Below are 4,713 nucleotides of genomic sequence, written 5' to 3'. Positions count from 1 at the left end.
GCTGAAACATTAGAAACACCCCATGAATGACTTCATTCACACAAGTAGACCCCACAAGGTTTCCTTCAAGGGGTTTATCATATTTTTAGACAGTCCAGTTTTCTTCTGAAAGCTTCTTGAATAAGATGGAACAAAATAAAATCAGCTTTTTTTTTAGCAAATGCGTCAGTTTAGGCTAGCATTTTTCACACACGGTATAGACCACGGACAAAATTAATCTACTTTCACATTCTTCCACTTCTCCCGTGCATGGGGATACCAAATATGTGTGCTTTATTCACTGTGCGGGCATGTGCCAGGGCCTAGCATAAAAGGAGGCTTTTTGGCCTTTTCGGTCCAGGAATTTTGCATTTGATTTTATAGCCGCATACTGTTTTCTGGGGGGCCTAATGCGGCTGAAAGATTAGAATCACCCCATAAATGACTTCATTCACACAAGTAGACCCCACAAGGTTTCCTTCAAGGGGTTTATCATATTTTTAGCATGTCCAGTTTTCTTCTGAAAGCTTCTTGAATAAGATGGATCAAAATAAAATTAGCAATTTTTTAGCAAATGCGTCAGTTTATACCAGCATTTTTCACACACAGTATAGACCACGGCCAAACTTAATCTCCTTTCACATTCTTCCACTTCTCCTGTGCATGGGGATACCAAATATGTGGGCCTTATTATCACATAGAGATGTAGGAGGGCGGACGATAGAAGAAGATTATTTCACAAATCGCTTTTTTTCAAAGCTGGTTTTACAAAACTCAACAGAGTTTCTATAACACTTCCAAAATATCTGCTCTTGAAGCAGAAATCCCAAAATATTCATCTAGGGGTATAATAGGAATTTATTTTTTGGGGTTTTCTAAAATAAGAAATTGCAGGTTTATGCAAATGGAGCTATCCAGCAGATGAACTTTAGCAAACATGCAAACATGACATCCACCCCCCACCCATTCCCTCCCTCACCCTTGGAGTAAAATCAGGGGAAAAATAAAAAAGTAATGTAGGGCAAATATATTTTCAACAAATCAACTAAAATCTAATAATGCAGAACAGTGTGGTATTTTGTAAAACATGGCTCAATGCACAGGCCTGGTTGCGAGGGACATGAGGGACAGAAATATCGGGAATCTTTGCGGTGCCCGTCTTTTCTGCAGACGCGGAACTTTGTTTTTCGCTTTACTAAATAGGGCTGTAAAACCTGGTCGCTTAAATCCACCCCCCCCCCATGTACTTGTTATATTCGGACACGCTCACTGGTTTGTGCTTGTCTGATGTTGCCCCTCTTTCCCTCACTGCCACTGTTCCTGCGGTATGAATCGTGCTTAGCACATACACGTCTTTGCGATCCCTGAACTTGACCACCAGCAATTCCTCAGATGCATAAGCACAGGAGTCCACCTTTACCATGCGCTTCCCCACTAATTGCTGTGGAAAACCAATTCGGTTTTTGCGCATGGTACCACATGCCCCAGTCCTTGCAGCATGCAAATGCCTAAACAGGGGCACATTGGAATAAAAATTGTCGCAGTACAGGTGGTACCCCTTGTGAAGCAGAGGCTGCATTATCTCCCACACAATTTTGCTGCTGGTGGAAAGATCAGGGGGGCATCCAGGAACATTTATTGAGCGGTCCCGCCCTTCATAAATCCTTAAGGTGGTGGTATATCCTGACCCGCTTTCGCACAGTTTATAAAGCTTAATGCCATATCTTGCCCTTTTGGAAGGTAGATATTGGCGAAAGCTAAGTCTGCCATGGAAGTTGAGGAGGGATTCGTCCACACTTACATTCTGCTCAGGGGTGTAGAGTTGCAGAAATAAATTATTCAGGGAATTTATTAGCGGTCTTATTTTGAACAACCGATCCCGGTTTGCATCGGTACTTGGGGGGGGCCTGTGCGTTGAAGTGGAGGAACCTCATTATTGTCTCATAACGAGACCTGGGCATTACTGCAGAATATACTGGGGTGGCTTGGGCGGGTCTTGTTGACCAGTAAGACCTAATGGAGGGCTTTTTGACAATACCCATATTTAGGATGAGCCCCCAATTTTTTTTTTAATTCCTGCAAATTGGTGGGCGTCCAATCTCTGGCATGGGTGGATGAAGGTTTCTGCCTTATATATTGAGTGGCATATAAATTTGTTTCGTGGACAATCTGATTTACGATGTCGTCCGTTATAAATAAATGGAAGTAATCCATTTGGACAAAATTTGTATTGTCCACGGTTATGCCAGGAGTGGCAGTAAATCCGTGGATGCTAGGCCCAAAAGATGGGGCAGGTGCCCATACAAGAGCCTGGACTGGAGGGACCAGGCTGTCCCGTGCTACAGCGCTACTTGGCCCTGCGCTTTCATGTTCTGCAGTTTCAACTTCATCAGGGACAACGTCCCCTGAAGATGAACCTGAAGTGACGCTGTCATCGTCACTGCCCAAAACAGGTTCCATCTCTGACGCCAGCTCTGATGCGGTCTCCGTCTCAGACCACAGCATGGCATATGCCTCCTCGGCGCTAAACAACTTCCTCGCCATAACGTCACTAACCCTAACTAAACCTATTTTTTTATTTTTTTTATTTGTTATAAAACACACAAACTAACTGGTATATATATCTACACTACTGCTAACAAAAAAATAAACCGCTATTGCTATATATATATTATATATATGTGGATATACACTACCGTTCAAAAGGTTAGGGTCACTTAGAAATTTCCTTATTTTTGAAAGAAAAGCACAGTGTTTTTCAATGAAGATAACATTAAATTAATCAGAAATACACTCTATACATTGTTAATGTGGTAAATGACTATTCTTGCTGCAAACGTCTGGTTTTTAATGCAATATCTATAGGTGTATAGAGGCCCATTTCCAGCAACCATCACTCCAGTGTTCTAATGGTACATTGTGTTTGCTAACTGTGTTAGAAGGCTAATGGATGATTAGAAAACACTTGAAAACCCTTGTGCAATTATGTTAGCACCGCTGTAAACAGTTTTGCTGTTTAGAGGAGCTATAAAACTGACCTTCCTTTGAGCTAGTTGAGAATCTGGAGCATCACATTTGTGGGTTCGATTAAACTCTCAAAATGGCTAGAAAAGAGAGCTTTCATGTGAAACTCGACAGTCTATTCATGTTCTTAGAAATGAAGGCTATGCCATGCGAGAAATTGCCAAGAAACTGAAGATTTCCTACAACGGTGTGTACTATTCCCTTCAGAGGACAGCACACACAGGCTCTAACCAGAGTAGAAAGAGAAGTGGGAGGCCCCGCTGCACAACTGAGCAACAAGACAAGTACATTAGAGTCTCTAGTTTGAGAAATTGACGCCTCACAGGTCCTCAACTGGCAGCTTCATTAAATAGTACCTGCAAAACGCCAGTGTCAACGTCTACAGTGAAGAGGTGACTCCGGGATGCTGGCCTTCAGGGCAGAGTGGCAAAGAAAAAGCCATATCTGAGACTGTCTAATAAAAGGAAAAGATTAATATGGGCAAAAGCACACAGACATTGGACAGAGGAAGATTGGAAAAAAGTGTTATGGACAGACGAATCGAAGTTTGAGGTGTTTGGATCACACAGAAGAACATTTGTGAGACGCAGAACAACTGAAAAGATGCTGGAAGAGTGGCTGACGCCATCTGTCAAGCATGGTGGAGATAATGTGATGGTCTGGGGTTGCTTTGGTGCTGGTAAAGTGGGATATTTGTACAAAGTAAAAGGGATTTTGAATAAGGAAGGCTATCACTCCATTTTGCAACGCCATGCCATACCCTGTGGACAGCGCTTGATTGGAGCCAATTTCATCCTACAACAGGACAATGACCCAAAGCACACCTCCAAATTATTCAAGAACTATTTATGGAAGAAGCAGGCAGCTGGTATTCTATCTGTAATGGAGTGGCCAGCGCAGTCACCAGATCTCAACCCCATAGAGCTGTTGTGGGAGCAGCTTGACCGTATGGTACGCAAGAAGTGCCCATCAAGCCAATCCAACTTGTGGGATGGGCTTCTGGAAGCATGGGGTGAGATTTCTCCCGATTACCTCAGCAAATTAACAGCTAGAATGCCAAAGGTCTGCAATGCTGTAATTGCTGCAAATGGAGCATTCTTTGACGAAAGCAAAGTTTGAAGGAGAAAATTATTATTTCAAATAAAAATCATTATTTCTAACCTCGTCAATGTCTTGACTATATTTTCTAGTCATTTTGCAACTCATTTGATAAAGATAAGTGTGAGTTTTCATGGAAAACACAAAATTATCTGGGTGACCCCAAACTTTTGAACGGTAGTGTATATATAATTATATACTCCCTACCTGCCTATTCTAATTCTAAACTGAAACAAAATAGAATAAAAGAAAGAAAGGTAGGTAGATAGAAGAAAAGATAGATGGATAGATAGATTTCTATCTATCTATACAATCTATCTATACAGAGAATGTTTTATAGTGTAACTGTATTCTTTTTCACTGTATTCTTCTGGCAGCAATTCTCTCGAGTCTCTTCTTCTCCTCAAACTGAAACAATGTTTGAGGAGAAGAAAAGAGGCAGGAGATTTACTGCCAGAAAAGTAAAAATAAAACAAATGTGGTCGCTGTGATAGGTTTTCACAGCGGCCACATGTTCAGGGACCATCAGATTGGTCCCTGATACTCTGCCCAGTGCCCAGAGCTGTTGGTAACAGCCAGGGCATAGACCTGTGTGCACGCCATCGCGTGCAT

Source organism: Rhinoderma darwinii, chromosome 5, assembly GCF_050947455.1.
Source record: "Rhinoderma darwinii isolate aRhiDar2 chromosome 5, aRhiDar2.hap1, whole genome shotgun sequence".
NCBI lineage: Eukaryota > Metazoa > Chordata > Amphibia > Anura > Rhinodermatidae > Rhinoderma > Rhinoderma darwinii.
This window is presented reverse-complemented; position numbering follows the sequence as displayed.